Source organism: Aquarana catesbeiana, linkage group LG03, assembly GCF_042186555.1.
Source record: "Aquarana catesbeiana isolate 2022-GZ linkage group LG03, ASM4218655v1, whole genome shotgun sequence".
Classification (NCBI taxonomy): domain Eukaryota; kingdom Metazoa; phylum Chordata; class Amphibia; order Anura; family Ranidae; genus Aquarana; species Aquarana catesbeiana.
Window position 1 is genome coordinate 153,872,209 of NC_133326.1, and position 21,967 is coordinate 153,894,175.

The 21,967-nt window shown below is 44.4% G+C and overlaps 1 protein-coding gene across 1 annotated transcript in view; it reads right to left on the reverse strand.

Moving 5' to 3' along the window:
• MEST (mesoderm specific transcript) overlaps positions 1 to 21,583 on the reverse strand; it is a 74,061-nt gene extending 52,478 nt beyond the window's left edge. The window contains exon 1 of the mRNA XM_073619426.1: positions 21,438 to 21,583. The gene's annotated coding sequence lies outside the window, so the exon portion shown is untranslated. The remainder of the gene's footprint in view (positions 1 to 21,437) is intronic.
• Positions 21,584 to 21,967: the final 384 nt, after the last annotated feature.

The following is a 21,967-nucleotide window of genomic DNA, read 5'->3' on the forward strand; positions in this document are numbered from 1 at the left end:
TACTTTCTCCTTAAAATTATATTTGTACCGTCTTCCCTTTTGTTATGAAAACGCTTCTTAAACTGTTGGCACCATTTAAATCCTGTACAAGAAAATAACACTTCAGTGCAGTACATTTTCTAATCGACAATCTAAACTTAAAAATGTATACTTAAAATAAAGTCATAATGTCTGTGCCTCCAAGTGGCTCTAAGCAGCTTTAATAACTTAGACATTTAATCGCCTTAGTGATTCTGCTTGCTCAGGATGCAGCGCAGAAATCTGCTGTACAAATAGCTCAAACTATGACAAGACAAGGATATTCCTTAAAAATAAAATTACTTTTAAAAACGAATTTGTTGTATTAGAGTGATGAAGATATGGTAATTATAAAGTACATGTAAGCCCTACCTGAATGGCATTTAGTTATTCAGGATTTATATAGCGCCAACAGCTTACACAGAACTTTAGTTAGCTAACGCACCATGTATCAAACAATTGTTAATAAAATCTGGTTTCTGTGGTTTCATCTTTTGTTAAATCCTAACACTGCTGGACTACAGCAGCCTCTTTGCAGTCAATGTCTGTCTACCTGGGGGACGATGGATTCATGACATTTCTCAGAGTTAGTTTTTTTTTTCCCCTTACGGTGTTGGTACATCAACGTAGGTTAGGACAGCATGTAGCAGGGTGACAACCCGGGAACAAAAATTGAAGACTGGGACAAACTACTCTCATCCTAAAACAGGAAGTCCCTGAATAGAGACCTTCAGGTATTAAATTTTAAATGACAGCTACAGATTTTGTGATTATAAATGCCTTTAACATGTTTATATGCTATACAAGCTTATATAAGATTTTAGTGAAAGGGTTTACGTACTACTGTCTAAATGCATTCAACACCCTCCCCCTTTATATACTGTACGTTTAACCACTTCAATACAGGGCTTTTATACACCCTTCCTTCCCAGACCAATTTTTAGCTTTCAGCGCTCTCACACTTTGTTACTCAGTCATGCTACACTGTACCCAAACCAAATTTTTATCATTTTTTTCCTCACAAACATAGCTTTCTTTTGGTGGTATTTAATCACTGCTGTTTTTTTTATTTTTTGCAATATAAGCGAAAAAAGAGAATTTTTTTTTTTTTTTTTTTTTTAAATTAACACAACAACACAAACACACTTTTTTTTAGTTTCTATTGTAAAATTTTGCAAATAAGTAATTTTTCTTCATAAATTTGGGCCAAAATGTATACTGCTACATATCTTTAGTAAAAATAACCCAAATTAGTGTATATTATGTGGTCTCTGTGAAAGTTATAGAGTCTACAAGCTATGGTGCAAATCACTGAAAAAATGATCACATCTGATCACACCTGATGTACTGAAGGCCTATCTCATTTCTTGAGGCCCTAACAAGCCAGGAAAGTACAAATACCCCCCAAAATTACCCCTTTTTGGAAAGCAGACATTCCAAGGTATTTAGTAAGAGGCATGGTGAGTTTTTTGAAGTTGTAATTTTTTCCCACAATTCTTGGAAATTTTTTTTTTTGCACAAAATTGTCATAATAACAAGTTATTTCTCTCACACAGCACATGCATACTTGCAATGACACCCCAAAATACATTCTGCTACTCCTCCTGAGTATAGTGATACCACATGTGTGAGACTTTTACACAGCCTGGCCACATACAGAGGTCTAACATCCAACTAGCACCGTCAGGCGTTTTACGAGCATATATTGCACATCTCATTTGATGACAACCTATCACATTTCTGAAGGCCCTGGAGTACCAGGTCAATGGAAACGCCCACAAAATGACCCCATTTTGGAAAGCTAACACCCCAACGTATAATCTATGAGGCATGATTAGTCTTTTGAATGGTTCATTTTCCCGAAGTTTTTGGAAACTGTAGAAAAAAAAAATAATAAAACACTTTTTTCTTTTTTTTTTTTTTTTTTTTTTTTTTTTTTTTTTACACAAAGTTGTCCATTCATAAGATATTTCCAACACATAGCATGTACATAGCAAATAAGGACACCCCAAAATACATTCTGCTACTCCTCCTGAGTATGGTGATACCAAATGTGTGAGACTTTTACATAGTCTGGCCACATACAGAGGCCCAACATCCAAGTAGCACTGTCAGTTCTAGAAGCATACATTACACACAAATTCCTGCCAACCTATCACATTGTTGAAGGCCCTTCATATTTCTAAGCACATAGCATGTACTGTACATACCAATTACAAACCAAAATACATTCTGCTGAGTAAAGGGTAAAGAAAAAGATTACCTGCAGTTTTAGTAGTGCAGTGGTCCACAGAGAAGAGCATCGGTTCAGGCAGCAGGCAGGAACGTGGACAGCGACAGCAAAACAGGCAGCAATAGTCAGTACAGGTAGAGATGTCAGCACAGCCAAAGCATTAGTCCAGATAGCAGGCAGGGATGTGGTCAGCAGCAGCAAAAGGATCGTCCATGCAGCAGGCAGGAATACTGTCCATAGTTAGTACATGCAGCAGGCAGAGGTATGGTCAGCACAGCCAGAGTATTTGTCCAGGGAGCAGGCAGTACCATCAAGCTTAAGGCATCGGTCAGGAAAGAATGGGGACAGGGGTAGAGGCTTCTCCCACCCAAATCGCTTTGAAGCCTCCGGGCAACCGGACCCTGTTATGGGAACACAGAAAACCAAAAACTGGTTTTCCGAACACTATTCTGGAGCCCCTCACATATGTGAGACCCCTGTGTAGCAGGGTGAAAAGATCAATCCAAGGGGCAGACAAAAACATGGTCAACAGGCCGAGGTCAGTGCAGGTAGAAGGCAGAAATAGACGGTAGGCAGAGGCATAGTCGATACAGTCCAGGGTCAGTTCACGTGAAAGGCAAAAACATGGCGGAAAAACAATACAGACGGTAGGTAGAGGCATAGTCGAGAAACAGGCCAGGGTCGATTCACATGGAAGGCAATGATATGGTTGGTTGAGGAAGGGAAATATTCAGGACAGGAATTAAAAAACGGGGAAATGGCAGTATTAGAAATATGGGCTAATAATTTTCCAGAGTGTGATATCGCCTGAAACATTCTCCGATGCAAAGGCCAGGTTGGGAGGGACAGTCGGTACAATGGAAGCTGGTATCTTTCTGAATTCCTTTTTTGATGCACACCCGACATTTTTTTTGGCGTCGTCTTCCGGATCCTGTTGGTGGAATATGGTCCAGGAAATGGCGCTCATGTAGTCTGCTGACAGAATCGGAGCGAATGCTTTCTGGGGGGGGGGATACTTGCTGATAAATCAGGGCAGTGACAAATGTCTTCAATAAACTTTATGAAGGTGGTGGGTGTTTGTTGATTTTTGGTAGATTATAAAAGAATTTAAAAGGGCCAAATGAAAAAAAGTAAATTGTGACTTTTTTGTACCAGCATAGGGATTTTCTTGTTGAAAGATAGGGCTGCAACAACTGATCGTTTAAATCCACCCTCATGTATTTATTGTACTCAGTGATACAGGTAGGCTTGAGAACGGTACCGCGTCTTCTGTGAAGTTCCACCGAGGTGTCATCGTGGATGGTGGACATGATGTACACATCTTTTCTATCCCTCCACTTCACAGCCAACACTTCTTCGTTCCTCAAGCTTGTCGATTCCCCCCTTTGAACGGTCGTGGTGACAAGACGCTGTGGGAAGCCCTTTCAGTTTTTTCTTGCTGTACCACAGGCCAAAGTTTGTTTGAGATATAGGTGGCGGAGAAGGGGCAAACTAGTATAATAATGGTCCATATAAATATGGTACCCCTTTTGGAGGAGTGGGAATGCCAACTCCCAAACAATTTTCCCACTTATTCCCATGTACGAGGGACACTCAGGGGGCTGGAGCTGGGAATCTTTGCCTTCGTACACGCGGAATGAGTGCACATAACCGGTGGCGCTTTCACAAAGCTTGTTAAGCTTCAAGCCGTACCTCGCCCTCTTACTGGGGATATATTGCTCGATTCCCAGCCGGCCTGTGAAATGCACCAGGGATTCGTCCACAGATATATTTTTGTCAGGGACATAAACTTCGGCAAACTTCTGGGAAAAAAAATGAGGGGGCGAACTTTATATAGTTTGTCAAAGTTTGGGTGATTTCGGGGGGGGGGGCGCAGTGAGTTGTCACTGAAATGCAAGAAGCGCATTATGATTTCATATCGGGACCTGGACATGGCTGATGAAAAAACTGGCATATGGTGGATGGGTCCGGTCGACCAATACTTATGAATTTCATTTTTTTTGTAAGCCCCATGTTGAGGGTTAGGCCTAAAAACTATTTTAGCTCCACTACTGTTAGGGGTCTCCATTCAAAAGGACAGGCATAGCTGGAGCTGGGGTTGGTTGTAATGAATTGTTGGGCAAAGAGATTAGTTTGGTCCACGATGCCTTGAATCAATTCGTTAGGAAAAAATACATTTAAAAAAAAATCCATTTGTGAAAAACCTGCAGTGTTGACCTGCACACCCGGCTGTGCTGTAAAAGGGGGGGGGAAATCGTGGCTGACCCTGTGGTAGAAGGCAATGGGTTTGCCAAGGAATCTAGAAGATGGGTTTGGGCCCTACTTCTTTGGCGTCCACTTGTGCTGGGCCTTTCCTCCTGGGGTCTAGCAGCGCTTGTACTGGGCCCCTCCTCCTGGGGTCTACCGCCGCTGGCACTGCTGGTAGCTGCCTGGTGTTCAGACCATCGTCTTTTTGGACGGACTGCTTCCTCCTCTGATTCGGATCCTGATGTGCTGCCTTCGGGGGGCTCATATTCCGAACCAGAACCTGAACTGAGCAGTGAGAGCTCCCCGTTGCTCTCATCGGTCAGACTCAGTATTTGGTATGCCTCTTCTGGGGTGTACACCTTTCTGGACATAGTGGCTGACTGGCTGTATGTACTCTGGTGGCGGGTGATGAGGTGACAGGTACTCCTGATGACAGGTACTCCTGATGACAGGTACTCCTGATGACAGGTACTCCTGATGACAGGTACTCCTGATGACAGGTACTCCTGATGACAGGTACTCCTGATGACAGGTACTCCTTATTTAGGGGGGGAAATCTGGGCACAGTAGTACATGTATAATAGGTAACTCACTGTTAGCTGATCTCTTCTCCTCACACTGGATCGGTGTGTGAGGAGAAGAGCCCAGCAACAGCAGTTACACACAGTGTTTCTGTTTACATTACTGACCGGCTGTGATTGGACACAGCCCGTCATGTGGTGAAGAGCCATGTCATTGGCTACAGTGATCGGGGTTGAGCTGTATCCAGGGGAAAAGCCTCAGCCCCGATCACCGCTCTGAGCGCCGTTACCGAAGATACACGCCGCTTCTCAATGCCGCTCTGCATTGCCGTTACCGACGCTCGCGGCTTCAATACCCCCATCGGGGAACGGCTGTGTCCTGAGGGTCACAACGGTACCCCGATCGCCGCTCTGCTGGCCCCCGGGGGCCCGCAGTAGAGGCAGAAAGCCGAGGCCGTCATGACGTCCACCCAGGATGGGAGATCCCATCTGTGGACGTCATTTGACTATGGCCGGGTATTGAAGTGGTTAATAATCAAAAATATAAACATATTACCCAATATAAAAGGAACAGCTATGAGCATATACCAAAGAACTGCAACAGACCTAAAGCTACCAGAAACAAAAATACAGCAAAATAAATAAAAAAAAAAAAAATAAAAACCACAATCAAATAAAAATAAAGCAATACAGGTTTGCCAGACAACCTAAAGTATTTTTTACATACATGTTTTTATACAGTGGCAATTACTGGATCCCCTGCAGATTTTGCAAGTTTGCCCCCTTACAAAGAAATGAAGGGTCTACAATTTTCATCTTGTTCTTTGGGCTGCATTCACACCTGAGCGTTTACAGCTCATAAAATGCTTGTAAAACACCTGAAAAACGGCCAACAAGCAAAATCCCATTCATTTCAATGGCACCTGTTCACACCTGAAGGAAACGCCTGAAAAACGCCATAAGCTCAAAAAAAGAACATGAACTTCTTTGGGGCAGATTACAGGCATTTTTCTGCCTTTTACATTGGTGACCTGAACAAAATCACGGCAAAATGTGTGACTTTGAAGCGCTCAGGTGTGAATGCAGCCTAAATGATAGACACAGAATATCAAGCAAAAAAATCAAGACACACACCACATGATACAAAATGTTATAAATTTAAGTTGCAGTAGTGAGTAAAATAGGTATTTGATACTCTACCAACCAACAATTCTGGCTACAGTATGTGCTCATTTGGTACACAGATTAGTCCTGTCAATTTAGGAAGGTTCTCCTAAGGACAACACCTGTCCACATTTCTTCCAATCAAACCTCACCATCATGAGCAAGACCAAAGAGCTGTCAAAGGAGGTTCGGAACAAGATTGTAGACCTGCACAAGGCTGGAATGGGCTACAAGACCATTAACAAGAAGCTTGATGAGGAGACAACTGTTAGAGCGATTATTCGCAAATGGAAGAAATACAAATTAACCATCAAAATCACCCTTGGTCTTGAGCTCCATGCAAGGTTTTGCCTCATGGGGTACGAATGATCATGAGAAAAAGTGAGAGATCAGCCCAGAACTACATGGGAGGAGATTGTGAATGATCTGAAGGCAGTTGGGACCACAGTCACCAAACAAACATTGGTAACACAATAGACCGCCAGGGATTGAAATTTTGCAGCGCCCGCAAGGTCCCCTGTGGCATGTTGAATTATGGCAGTTCCCCATCAGGTCCGTCTAAGTGGCGATTGATCGCTTTCTGGGACTTTTGATAAGTATTACCCAAGTACACATTTTACTCCAACTAGCTACAATGAAGGGAGGCATGCTGCCCAACACTGAGCACCATCAGGGCATTCTTCCTTCCACAGACACTAAACACTGGATATTTGACAGACATTTCCCCCCCGCCACCCCCCCCCCCCCCCACTCAATCAGTGCAATTTAGCCATGCCATTTTCACGGTCTTCTCTTTTCCAAGGCCTCCCTCTTTCTCTTGTTCAAAAAGGTGGGAGAGGTATGAAAATGGAGGGGCTGGTTGTGGAGAGCACAAACTACAGTTACCATTGGAACATGTTGATTTCCCTACAGACTTGTACATGGCTCATACACCAAATAGGGAGGATGAAAGCTGTAGATGCAAGTCCAAAACATGTATAATATAAGGGGGATACAAAATGTGGGCGACAGTAGAATACACACTTAATGCAATCTCCCACTGCCCCTTTGTTTTTTTTTTTGTTTTTTTATCCCCAAAATTTAGAAACACCAACCTCATGTTCAAAAAGGATGCATCTTCTGACCTTGATTTCCAATACAACACATACAGACATATGAATAGATTGTGAGGTCTGGTTTCAATCCTGCATCCTCTGGCCCTTTGTGGTTTGCTGCTCTCCCATGCCGCTAGCTTTATTTCATAGATCATGAAACTTGCAACCCTGGACTCTCACCTTGCCCATCTTTGTCCTCCCCAACTGGTTTCTTTTTTGCCTTATTGCTTTTATATTGTGTCTTGCCAGTTCTCTCAACTGTTTAATTTCAGGTATGGATATTTTTACATGTAACCAACTGTGCATATACCATACCTGTGGGATCCCTCTATAAGCTGAAAGTCAAATTACAGTGATCTCCACTACCTTCCAGGTCCCATGCCAAGTGGCTTCCCTGCTGCATTCAGAACACAGGAGGTCAGCCGCTTGGAAAAGGGCCCATTCAGATATTGGTTTGCATTTGGTCAATGAATGCAAAGCGTTCAGTGATTGGACAACATGGAGATGCAGGGCGGTAACACTCTCTACCTGGTCCAATCAAAGAATGCTTTGCATTCAAGGGGAAAATGCTAAGCATTCTCTGAATGGCACCCGTGCCCAGCAGCCAACCTCCTGTGTTCAGAATTCAGCAGGGCAACCCCTTGGCATTTGACTTGTCTACCTATTACAAACGAGAAGAAGAAAGAACAAAGAAGAAAGAAGAAATTGGGGGGAGACGGGAGAGAAAAGGGAGGTAGTGGCGCTCACATCAGGATCCCGGTAAATCCAGAATCTGGAGTCCTGCAAGTAATGGTGCTCAAGCTTTCAGTGTCTGCTTACACCAAATGCAGAAAATTATAGGAAGCCAGCAACTCGAAACATTCGGGTCGTATCTTTATTTGCCACACTTTGTTATGACGAAGGCCGTTGGCCGAAACATGTAAACTGTTTTTACCCGTTACCACCCCGTAGCAAATACTGACGTTTCAAGTTGCTGGCGATGGGAGGGGGGGGCGAGCAGTCGGCCAATGCGGTCAGCTTCTGCACCGAAAACAGACTGGAACTGACTGCACTGGCGTGAACTAGAGCCATTGCCATACATAGAAAAACACTGTGCATGCATTTTTAGGGCCAATTCATACCACAAAAATGCACTCCGGATACGTTCCGGATCAATTTTTGCTTACAGTTCACACCACACGCAGTTCCAGTGCTTTTATACACTTTGCTAGGTTCCAGTACAGTTCTGTACAGAAAAAAAAAAAAAAAAAATGCAGCACACTACTTTTTTTCTGCACCAGTGTGAACTAGAGCCATTGGAATACATGAAAAACACTGCATGCATTTTTAGTGCAGAAAAAAAAAAAAAAAAAAAAACACAACACACAGAACTGCATCTGGTGTGAACTAGAAACCTAAAAATAACTATAATTATGGAGAGCTATACATCTCTTCCTTGCGTCTAAACTCGGCTGTCTGATACATTCCTGGGTGACTGGATATCCTTGAATCTAATCAGTGAGCATACAGCCTGGTCCCAGATATAAAAGAATATGCACTTCAGACCATTGTTTTGAGGGTCAAACTCCAAAAGCTGATAGAGTGCCCAAAGGAGTTGTTGAAGGTTCCACTTCACAAATATTTTATAAGTCAAAATGTAGTTTGCTTTTAACGTTTGATTTTGGAGTGTATGGACTTTACTGAACAAAAACTACATACAAATTTGTCAGTTTCAGAAAAAATTTCCATCCAGTTTTCTCATCAGTCCAGTAGAAAATGAATGTTGATTTGATCCAAACAAAGAAAAAATTGAACAAAAGTAAATTTTAAAAATGAAACACTAAACAAATCCTACTAGTGTATATACAGCTTTACACATACACACACACTATTTTGCCTGGCACCAACACCAAATAGCAAGTACAGGTTCATGAAAGGAAGGATTTTCCTAATGTTTGCAATAGTCAATAACAAAACAGACCACACAGTTACTCCTTCCAGTGATGTCACAGCACTACTTGAAACAAGATCCTCTGGTCTGCTAAGCTGACACCAGGCACGAAAATCTCTCAGATGGATGTCATTCGATTGCAACCTCAGATCCTTTAGAGGCAGAAAGTAAAGCTGGCCATAGATTACCCCCTTCTTGTTCAGTCAGCAGATACAGGAATTCTCCCTGTTGAGACATTGGGGGAGATTTACTAAAACTGGTGCAGCTAATAGTAACCAACCAACTGCACCAGTTACAGTGTGCATCAGTTTTAGTAAACACCCAACCCCCCCCCCCCCAATTGTGTTCTTACAGTGGGTATTCTCTGCTGTCGGAATACAATGATCAGCGGTTGCAGCTGCTGACCGAGAAACTCAACAAGCCGTGTGACTAATGAGCGACGTCTGAGAGGCCACACGTGGATCAAAATTTGTCCAGTCCCTTAGACCCCTTTCACACTAGGGTGCTTTGCAGGCGCTAGAACGCTAAAAATAGCGCTTGCAAAGCGCCCTGAAAGAGCCGCTGCTGTCTCTCCAATGTGAAATCCCAGAGAGAGCAGTGCGCTAGCAGGACGGCAAAAAAAAAGTCCTGCTAGCAGCACAGCAAAAAAAAGTCCTGCTAGCAGCATCTAGGATTGTATACAACACTCCTAAATGGCTCCTGCCCATTGAAATCAATGGGGCAGCGCAGCTATACTGCTGCTGCAGCAGCGCTTTGTGGTGGTTTTAACCCTTTCTCGGCTGCTAGTTGGTGGGGGGTGAAAGCACCCCGCTAGTGGCCGAATAGCGCCGCAAAACTGACAGTAAAGCGCCGCTAAAAATAGCGCCGGTGCACCCACCACCCCAGTGTGAAAGGGGCCTTATGAACTTCGATAAATCTATGGCCAGCTTAGAGTAAAACATAACACTTTTACCAAAGGTAAAATAGATACACAATTTTTTTTCACAATAGTGATAAGGTTGTTCTATTGTAATGCTTTCATAAATTAAATAAAAATATAGTTATTCCAATTACATTCCAATGTAACAGTTAGGCGAGGTCTAGAACAGCGGTCACCAACCTGTGATCCACGGACCACGAGAAAATGTTGGTGGTCCCCAAGGGTTCTGCCGCAAATCAACATTGTGGCAGATGTATACCACCCAGTGTGGTTTCCATTGTTGATTTCAATGAAAACCTGCCATTCTCACACTCAACCTATGGGAAGCTGACTCTTGATGTGCTTTGAGCTATTCAGAGAAGCAGGATGAAGAGCAACACAATAAATGTCTCCACACATTTTAAATGAAACAATGCATGTTTTAATTCCCTTAAAAACACGCTACTGCTGTTCATCCCCATCCCCTGAAACCACTGTCACCAGCTGACTCCTCAACATTTGAGCTTAGTTTATGTCACCTGCCTTTGTTTTCCATGCATTCTTACAGAGAGTCCAAATTACAATGCTTGTGCATCTTAAATGCTAGTGGATGTTCTGTTTTTTAAACCCCCAAAGGCTAGGTTAACACTATGTTGGTTTCCCTGCAGCCACATTTGCGTGGGCACAGAGGCCCATTCATTGGAACAGGCTGCTGTACCTACGGAAAACGCTTTGTTCCCCTCATTCCATCTCACCTTCATGAACCACTTGCCGACCAGCAACATACCTGTACGTCGCTGGACTTCAAAGTGGTTATACCTGGATGATGCCTGCAGCAGTAATTCTAGCACTAGACCTAGGTAAATCTAAAGTGATAACCTTTTAAAGGCTTTTTAAGGCTTTTAAATTGTCACCTATGGATAGTAAACATTAAAGCTAGTTACACACTATACATTTTAGATTTTTTTTCCCCTTTAGACTTACCAAAACCATTCTATTAGGTCAAACTTTACCATTTTCAATTTGTATGCAATCAGGCATACATACAGTAGTAAAAGGTAAATCTAAAGGAAATCTAACAACAAAAGTTGTATCTTGTGTATCCAGCTTAAAGCCTCGTACAAACGGTACGATTGTTGGCCAACAGAGCGTCTGATTTTTTTCAAAAGGGCGTGTGCCAGAATCTAGCCTTGCATACTAACATTACACAATTGTCGTGCCACACACATGCCAACCTTTGGGCCCCTTCTGCTAATTTTGGGTTTGATGAGCATGAGTGTTTGGAATTTCAACTTGTATAATGGATTTGTGTACTGACCATACGAAAATCTAATGTCGTTGGCCGAAAGTTGGACAACAATTGTCAAAAGGAGCGTACTAACGGTAAGATTTTAGGGCAACAGTCTGTCAGACAATCCCCTACCAACAATCGTACTGTGTTTACGAGGCTTAAATCATTTGTTGTTGCACGGGGGCACACAATTTTAAAGCATGACATGTTTGGTATCTATTTACTCGGCTTAACATTTTAGATCTTACAAAAAAACCCCATAATGCCATGTACACACGATCAGACTTTCCGACAACAAAACTGTGGATTTTTGTTCGAAGGGTGTTGGCACCAACTTGTCTTGCATAGACACGGTCACACAAATGTTGGCCAACAATTACGAATGTAGTGACGTACATGATATCGCCATTACGAACGCCAGTTTACAAGAGCGATTCCAGCTCATCCTTGATGAGCATGCGTGAACTTTTGTGCGACGGACTTGTGTACACATGATCGGAAAGTCCAACAACAAACATTTGTTGGCAGGAAATTTGGGGAAAGTCCGATAACAAATGTCTGATGGAGCATACACACGGTCGGACTTACTGCCAACAAGCCCACATCCAACATTTCCCGTCGGAAAATCAGATCGTGTACGCAGCATTAGACTTACCGGTAACAGCATTTCCATGAATCTTCCAGGACAGCTACTTGAGAGATGATTGGCTCCGCCCTCTACAGGAAACACAAACCAGACACAATTTAAAAGGCCCCTCCCTCTCCTCTGACCCTCAGTTGTTAGAAGATCAAGTAAACCTCTGCCAAAAACAAACACACTCGGCAGAGGAATAACAAACTCACTAAAACACCACCAGGTAAACAAAAATAGACCAATGACTACAGACGCTGTCCTGGAAGAGTCATGGAAATACCGTTACCAACAAGTCCAAAGGGGTTTTTCCCCCCTCATCTTTCAGGACAGCTACTTGAGAGGATAAGCAAGATTCTATACCTTAGGGAGGGACGACAGCCTGAAGCACTTTCCTACCAAAGGAGAGTTCCTGGCTGGAGAGCATCTGGACTCTAATATGCTTGATGAACGCATGAGGAGGACCAGACAGCTTTAGAAATTTCTTCCCATGATGCTCCCACTCTTTCTGCCCACAACGCGGCCAAAGATGCTCTGTAAGCTTCACAAACTGCTTTCCTAATCCATTTGAATATTTAACTTTTAGACACTTGGTCCCCTTCTTGGGGCCACTGAACAACACTAAGAGTTGGGAGGATCCCTAAACTCACTAGACCTTTCTAGATAAAGCAGAAGGCATCTTTTAACATTCAAAAAACTAAATCTTTCCTCTTCCGCATTCTTGGGGGAGGAACAAAAACTAGGAAGAACTACCTCCTGGGACCTGTGAAAGCAGGAAGAAACTTTGGGTAAGTACAAAGGATCGGACATAGGGACTCTAGATCAGAAATCCTTCTCCCTGACGTTATAGCTAAAAGAAAGGTAATCATTAAGGAAATCAATTTCAGAGAGGCTCATGCAATGGCTCAAAAGGAGCCCTAGTCAGAGCATTTAATACTAACGACAGATCCCAGGTAGGAATCTGTTTAACAGCCATGGGTGTATGTGCCTAGTTCTGGCTGAAAGAATTCTCCTGACTAAAGGGTCCTCAGCTAGTCTTTTTTTTTTTTTTGCAGAAAAACACAGGGCAGCAACCTGAATCCTAAGGGTGCTGACAAAGTCCTTTCTCCACTCCCCTCTTTAAAAAAAATCGAATACACAGAGAGTAGAAGAAGAATCTATTCCAGTCTTCTTCTGCCAGGAAACAAACTACCAATAGATCTTTCTTGTGACAAACTTATGGCTGTTCAGGATAGTCTCAATAACCTTCTGAACATCCCCTTAGCTGTAGGTTGCGCCGCTCAGCCTCCAGGCTGTCAAATGGAAGGTCGGAGGGTTTGGATGGAGCACCGGCCCCTGACGGAGAAGATCCCTTTGCTCTGGCAGGGGCCAGGGGGTGTTCTATTGAGAGAGCTCTCAGCGAGGAGAGCCAACTCCTCCTGTGCCACCAAGGGGCAATCATGATCATTTCTGCTTGAACAATCTTCCAAACTACCAGCGGTAAGAGGAAATGGAGGGAAGGCGTAGGCTACAGTGACACTCCATGGGAAGGAGAGCGCATCTGTCCCTAAGGACTCCATCTCTCTTTCCAGCGAGAAGAAATCCGGTCGTTTCTTGTTGAGCCTGGATGCATAGAAGAGTATCCAAGCATATGCCCCCTTGCTTGTTTAGGTATGCCACGGTCCTGGCATGGTCTGGAAAAAAAAAAAAAAAAAAAAAAAAAAAAAAAAAAAAAACACCCAGGTGCTTTGAATCGACCCTCTCCTTCAAAGCAACTAAAGCCTTCCCCACTGCTAACAGTTCTCTGAAATTCGATGAGTGGCATGTCTTCTCCGGCAGCCACACTCCCTGGGCTTGCCAGTCCCCTGAGTGAGCTCCCTGGCCCCACAGACTGGCATCTATAGTAATTTTCATTAGGGAATTCTGTTCCCAGTCCTTCCCTCCCTGCAGATGTTCCCACCAGGACAGAATGAGTACATCTTCTCTTTGAAGCTGTATGAGCTGATTCAAAGAGCATTTTCTGAGATCCCAATGACGCAGAAGAAACTCCTGAAGGGGCCTAGAATGCAATTGGGCCCATGGCACCCCCGGAATGGCTGCAGTCATTAAGCCCAATAACTACATGATCTGACGAAGGGAGGCCTGCGGGAGCAACCCGAAGCTCTGCACGGAGAGAAGAATCTTTAAAATCTTTTCTTCCGGAAGAAAAATCTTTTGGGCAACAGTGTCTATTAGATAACCCAAAAAGGGCATGCTTTGGGAGGGAACCAGGCAAGACTTGTGCTGATTGACCTTCCACCCCAATTTCTGAAAGGTCCGTAAGATCAATTGTAGATCCTGAACAAGGCTCTTTCTCTCGGGCAAATATGGAACAATACCCTCTGTATCCAAAAATAGGCCATGACTTCGGCCATGATTTTCGTGAAAATCCTTGGTGCTGCCGAGAGACCAAAAGGGAGGGCTCTGAACTGCCAATGACTTGGACTGTTCTCCATGAGAACTACAAATCTGAGGAACTTTTGATGACTCTGGCAGATTGGTACATGAAGATAAGCATCCTGAAGATCCAGGGTTACCATGAACACTCCTGGCAATAACAGATTCCTTACAGAATAAATATTTTCCATCCAGAATCGTCTGTAGACTATGAATCTGTTCAGGACGCTTAAATTAAAGACCATCCAAAACCTGCTGGAAGCCTTCCTTATCAGAAAGACGCAAGAAAATCCTCGGAATTTTTGATCTTCCGGAACGGGAGAAATAACACCCTCCGTTTCCCACATTGCAATCAGATTCACCATGGCCTGTCGTCTCTCTCAGTCCCTCGGCAGATGGGTAAGAAAAAAAACTCTGGCGTGGGGAGCTTTTGAATTCCAACCTGTAACCTCTATCATTTGGAAGATAAAAATGATTGCTGGAAATCTCTGCCCATTCCTTGATGAAATGGGACAATCTTCCTCCTACCCCCACTCTGGCATCACTGGATATTTTTGGTCTGAAGGAGCAAAGAGTGCCCCCCTTTTTTGCTGGTCTTTGTTAAATGGCCACTTCTTTGCCTGTTGGCCTTAAAATTTACTTTGTTCTGAAAGCTATGAAAAAGGCCTCTTATTCTGGGGCTCATTATTTTGAGAAGATGGAAATGGTTTACTCTTCTTGGAGGAACGAGCTAGGACTTCCTCTAAGGAAGAACCGAATAAGAATTTGTCCTCAAAGGGTATGCCGCAGAGTTTATTCTTGGAGGCAAGATCACCTTCCCAAGATTTCAGCCAGATGGCCCATCTAGCAGAATTAATGAGTGCTGAAGTTCTGGCCACAGATTTTACAGAATCTGCTGCCGCATCAGTCAAAAAAGCAACCGACTTGGCAATAAGGGGTAGAGAATCCCTGATCTCCTCTATGGGGGTGTCGGCACAGAGGAGGCCATCCAGACTTTGGACCCACACATCTAAATTCCTAGCAATACAGGTGGACGCTACAGCTGGTCCTAAAGAAAAGGGCCACGCATCCCAGGCTTTACATAATAAAGAGTCGGCCTTCCTATCCATCTGATCCTTAAGGACTCCAGAGTACTCAAAATGAAAGATCTGACTTTAGATACTTGTGACATAGGAGCATCCAATCTAGAACATTTGAAAAAAAAACTTCTGCAAAAATCGGACTGAAAGGGAAACCTTCTCTTGTGTCCTCTAGACTGGAACAACCTTTTTTCAGGATCTTTCCACTCAAAGGATCATGTCCTTGAGTGAATGATGCACAGGAAAAGACCTAGTTTTCCCTATCCTTGCAGACCTCTGTACATTTTATCCTGAACAGATTGGGCTTGCTCAGGCATCTCAATCTGTTCAGAAGTATATATTGACTTTAATAGTTTGTCAATATCTTCAACTGGAAAAGGATACCTAGTTGTGCTACCAGTATCTTCATCCTCTAATGCAGACTCATCAGACGTAGATACCGGATTCTCACCTTCCAGGACAGAAACATTACTTGAACTACTGGTCTTTGATACTAAAAAGAGGTAGAGCCCTAGCTGAGACTGAAGGCTCCTGAGTCACAGGTTTAGAAGTGGAAGCCCGGCTACTCTGTCATTAAAGGACCCAAAAGAGGCCACTACTTTTCATAGAAGTTATTAACTGAGGCAGTAGACCCAGAGCCTGCCTTTGACGGAATACAATCCTCACAAAATAGTTTCTTACAACTATCAGAAAGCCTGGCTCTACAGTTCCCACATGTTTTCCTTACAGGTTTGTCACCCTAGAAAAAAAAAAAAAAAAAAAAAAAAACACAACAACAAAAACAGAAAACAAACCATAGAAAAGGCTTATACAGACCCATTCGCAGCAATAGCTCTTTATCCACAGACAAGGGCTTACCTTGGGGGCAGTATTGGACCCACACGCCACCGCTGGCTCAACTCGAGCAGGTGCTCCATCCGCAGTCCTGTCCTCAAGTTCCATAGAAGAGAACGTAGGCAGGCTGGTGAGACTCCTCTGACCGCCACTGCACTGCTAAACTAGCCTGCCCTGCGTCTGGCAGACTGTTTCCAAAGCAGCAAGTCCCCTGCATTGTACCATGCAGAGATCCTTTAACCACATGCCGACCAGGCCATAGCCTAAAGACATCGGCAGCTCGGTCGGCTTATTCTGGACGCCCTCCTAGAATCTTGCTCCCGTGGGGCCCCTGGGCGTGCACCCGGGAATATCCGTGACCGCATCACGGATGACGGTAAATGCCCGCTGATAGTGGCCATTTACCACGTGATCGATCCGTCAAGTGACAGAGCGATCACTTGTAAACAAACCAGCGTCATGTCCGGTTCATCTCGCCCCTCTCTGTACCGATTGGTACAGTGTGAGCGGAGAGGGGAGAGATCAAGTGCTGCAGCGCTGTGGGCTGGATGTGTAGTGCCCACAGCGCTAATCTGTGCCCATTCCTGCACTAATCCCTCCATCCCAGCAATACTCATCCAGCCACACTCAGTCATACCCAGCCATCCCATCCACACTCAGCCATACCCGACCCAGCCATCCCATCCATACTCATGGCTCAACCATCCTTAGCCATCCCCATCCTAGGCTCTTCCATGCCACTACAGTGCCTCAAAGTGTAATAGGTAGTCAAATTAGATTTGAAATTTATGCCCCTAAAACGCCTGATGATGCTCCCTGCATGTTGGACCTCTGTATGTGGCCAGGCTGTGTAAAAGTCTCACACGTGGTATCGTTATACTCGGGAGGAGTAGGAGAATCTATTTTGGGGTGTCATTTTTGCCATGTGCATGCTGTGTTAGAAATATTGTAAAGAGGGACAACTCTGTAAAAAAAAAAAAAAAAAAAAAAAAAAAAAAAAAATTATATGAATTTTCATTTTTTCACATTTTCCAAAAACTTGTAGAAAAAAAAATTACATGTTCAAAAGACTCGATATGCCTCATAGATTATACGTTGGGGTGTTTTCTTCCATAATGGGGTAATTTTTTGGGGCGTTTTTATTGTCCTGGTGCTCCAAGGCCTTCAAAAGTGCAAGAGGTAGTCAAGAAATTAGATGTGTAATTTATGCTCCTAGAACGCCTGATGGTGTTCCCTGCATGTTGGGCCTCTGTATGTGGCCACGGTGTGTAAAAGTCTCACACATGTGGTATCGCCATACTCAGGAGGAGTAGTAGAATGTATTTTGGGGTGTAATTTGTGGTATGCATATGCTGTGTGTGAGAAATAACCTGATAATATGACACTTTTGTGAAAAAAGAAAAAAATTACACCTTCAAAAACTCACCATGCCTCTTTCTAAATACCTTTGAATGTCTACTTTCCAAAAAGGGGTCATTTGGGGGGGGGGGGGGTATTTGTACTGTCCTGGCTTATTAGGGTCTCAAGAAATGAGCTAGGCCATCAGTACTTCAGGTGTGATCAATTTTCAGTGATTGGCACCATAGCTTGTAGACTAACTTTCACACAGACCAAGTATTCCTAAAAAACGCTGCGCAAATACCGTGTGACATATAAAAATTGCAAAGTCCACAATTTTATGCTCTAGAGCAGTGATGGCGAACCTTGGAACCCCAGATGTTTTGGAGCTACATTTCCCATGATGCTCATGCACTCTGCAGTGTAGTTGAGCATTGTGGGAAATGTAGTTCCAAAACATCTGGGGTGCCAAGGTTCGCCATCACTGCTCTAGAGCCTGTAATAATAATAATAATAATAATAATAATAATATTTAGGTGTTCTAACTGATTTTCTAGCAAAAAATACACATTTCTACATGTAAACAAAAGTGTCAGAAAAAGGCCTGAGGTCAAGTGGTTAAAACCTTGCATCAGGTGGCAAAGGAACCAACTAACGCGTATCAAATCTCACCAACTAGAGGTTTTTTCAACCTCAAGATGTGGCATAGCTGGCCTATAATACACAGAAAGATAACTTTTGCAATGGTTTCTACCTAGAACAAGTGAACCATCTGATTTGACCCCAATCCATTTTTTTTTTTTTTTATTTTAAATATGTGGTTTTCAACCACCAGGCTGTGGTTCCCCATCCGCTATGACAGCTAGACTTTAGCTGTTGGAGCAGATGGAGGAAGTCCTTCTGACCATCTCTGGCTACCTGACAGTCCCAGGACAGTGATGCACATCAGGTGCCAGCTTGCAAACTAGTACAGGGCAGCAGCCGGGGCTGGCTTGTAGCAGCCTTGCATCTTTGCCCTTGTTCTGGGGCCAGTGGAAGGCTAGGACAATGCAGATCATGGTCATGAAGGATTGCTGCACATATGCTGCCGATGCCAGTCTGTGCAAACCAGAGCTTGACACTACAGTGGAGCCCCATTTGCAGGCAGGACAGGATTCAGCAGAGAGCTGTGCTTAAAATACACAGAAGCCTTCTGCAGCCAACGGGTTTGGATGAACTGCAGCACACATCGTAGGCTGGCAGGGAAGTGTGCAATCTATTGCTGGGGCGTGTGTGTTGTTTTGGGTATGCACTTTAGCATTCTCATCCGGGGCCCTTATCTATTGCTGGAGCTGCACACTGTCCTCATCCAAAAAGGTTTGTATAAATTGCTGTATAATAATGTCTGCTCCAGAGTCTTACCATTACATTAAAGCTTCATGCACACTGGACTTCCCTGTATTGCTAAATTTTCTTCCTGGCAGTAGAGTTTTGGCAAAAAAAAAAAAAAAAAAAAAAAAAAAAAAAACACCGACATGTGTTTAGACGTGCCAGGCACTTGGGGATCAATTCATTTCACTGGCTATTGGGTGCATTTGGGTGTATCAAGCGTTTTATTCTGCCAAAAGCATGGACGCATAGGCTAACATGCAGGGGCATTTAGCGGCAGAAAAAAAAGAAAAAAAAAAAAAAACCACACACACACACACTTGCAGTGTGCATGAGGCCTAAAAATGTAAAAAAGGAGAATGAAAAGTAAGCAGAGAACTGGACTTTGATAGGAACCAATCAGATTTCACTGTGTTTTTCAGGAAACCAATACGATTTTGATTAGATGCTGTGGGTTTCAACTGCAATAGTATGCCATTTCTTTTTTTCAGTTTTAATGGATCAGTCCTATAGCTTCTTATGAGAATACCTTACAAATTTAAAGTTTATCTATAGCCTAAACTTTTTTTTTTGTTTGTTATGGACGGAGAAGGGAAGATTTAGAATTCAAGTCGGCAACAGATCGATTGCAATCTACCAGTCGATCACAGCCATGCTAGAGCGTGGAAGATTTTGGAAGAATAGGGCCCTGGTCTCCCTATTGTTCTAGATTTTGTTCTGACCCAATCATCTAATTGACCCACATTTTACAACTGATGCCAGATATAGTCAACATAAAGAGTTTGTATAACTTATCAAGGAGATTTTTTTCCACCTGCAATAAATAGGGGCAAAGTGCATATAATGTGCATAGTGCAAGTCTGCAAACAGTTTTCCCATATACATACCAGAGAACATTTATGTGTGAAAGGTAGAACTGTAGGGTTCATAAAGACATCTGACCAACAGTTTGGTGGCAAACAATGCCTTTTGCAGCATGATGGAGCACCTTGCCTTGCGGAACAAAACATCGAATGTTTGGGTCCAGGGTTTTGCACAGAACACCCCCCCCCCCCCCCGTGCGCGCACACACACAGAAGTAGGGTGTAACGCCTGCGCGCGCACACAGAAGTAGGGTGTAACGCCTGCGCGCGCACACAGAAGTAGGGTGTAACGCCTGCGCACGCACACAGAAGTAGGGTGTAACGCCTGCGCGCGCGCACACAGAAGTAGGGTGTAACGCCTGCGCGCGCGCACACAGAAGTAGGGTGTAACGCCTGCGCGCGCGCACACACACAAGTAGGGTGTAACGCCTGCGCGCGCACACACACACACACACACACACACACAGAAGTAGGGTGTAACGCCTGTGCGCGCACACACACACACGCACACACACACAGAAGTAGCGTGTAATGCCTGCACGCGCACACACACACACACACAGACAGACAGACAGTAGGGTGTAACGCCTGCGCGCGCACACACACACACACACACAGACAGACAGACAGTAGGGTGTAACGCCTGCGCGCGCACACACACACACAGACAGACAGACAGACAGTAGGGTGTAACGCCTGCGCGCGCACACACACACACACAGAAGTAGGGTGTAACGCCTACACACACACACAGAGAAGTAGGGTGTAACGCCTACACACACACACAGAGAAGTAGGGTGTAACGCCTGCGCGCGCACACACACACACAGAAGTAGGGTGTATGGTGTAACGCGCACAGATGCGGGGTGTAGAATGCAACGTGTACACACACAGAAGATGGGTGTAACGCGCGCGCACACACACACACAGAAGTGGGGGGGTGCAACGTGCGCACACAGAAGTGGGGGGGTGCAACGTGCGCACACAGAAGTGGGGGGTGCAACGTGCGCACACAGAAGTGGGGGGTGCAACGTGCGCACACAGAAGTGGGGGGTGCAACGTGCGCACACAGAAGTGGGGGGTGTAACGTGCGCACACAGAAGTGGGGGGTGTAACGTGCGCACACAGAAGTGGGGGGTGTAACGTGCGCACACAGAAGTGGGGGGTGTAACGTGCGCACACAGAAGTGGGGGGTGTAACGTGCGCACACAGAAGTGGGAGGTGTAACGTGCACACACAGAAGTAGGGGGTGTAACGTGCACACAGAAGTAGGGGGTGTAACGTGCGCACACAGAAGTAGGGGTGTAACGTGCGCACACAGAAGTAGGGTGCAGCGTGTAAGGTGCCCAATGACTCCCCCTATATGAAGAGCCGGAGTCCTAGCCCCCACTATGTTGTCACGTTTAGTGACCTCCTCGTAGCAGCAGACAGACATCTAGACATAGAGGTATCACATGTGGAGCCTCTACTAATCCGTGCCGCCCAACCCCGAACACCTCGCTCTCCCTCTTACCTGCTCTCAACTTCCCATCATACTGCCAAGACCAACTCCAGCGCGCTCCCGCGGCTACAGCAAGACTGCCTTATGTGTGCATGTCTGAGGGGGAAGAGCACGGAAACATAGACTAGGATAACCGGGCGGCCATCTTTCTTTCTGGCAAAATTATATATTCTGATCATATACCTACAAAATCAGCAAGTGGCAGAGCGAGTAGACAACTGCGCGCGCATGAGCTATAGCTGGGCCCAGCAAGAACTTTATTGTAAACTTTTGTCTTTTCACAAGTGATTTTCCTGTCTTGAGGGAAAGATACTCTCTGAATATGACATATAACAAAAATGACTTCAAATAATTGTCACCACATGTACTCATGGAGGCTTTCTCAGTGACCATACCTGCCCTCCTATTCTAGACCATTCTGGCCTGGGCACTCCAGCATGGGGAAGAGCATGGAACCTTTTTGCTGCCACAGCTGTTTTTGCTTTTTTTTGCACACGTTAAAAAATCTTTTTACGTCTGAAGATTACACAAAACCAGCAAAC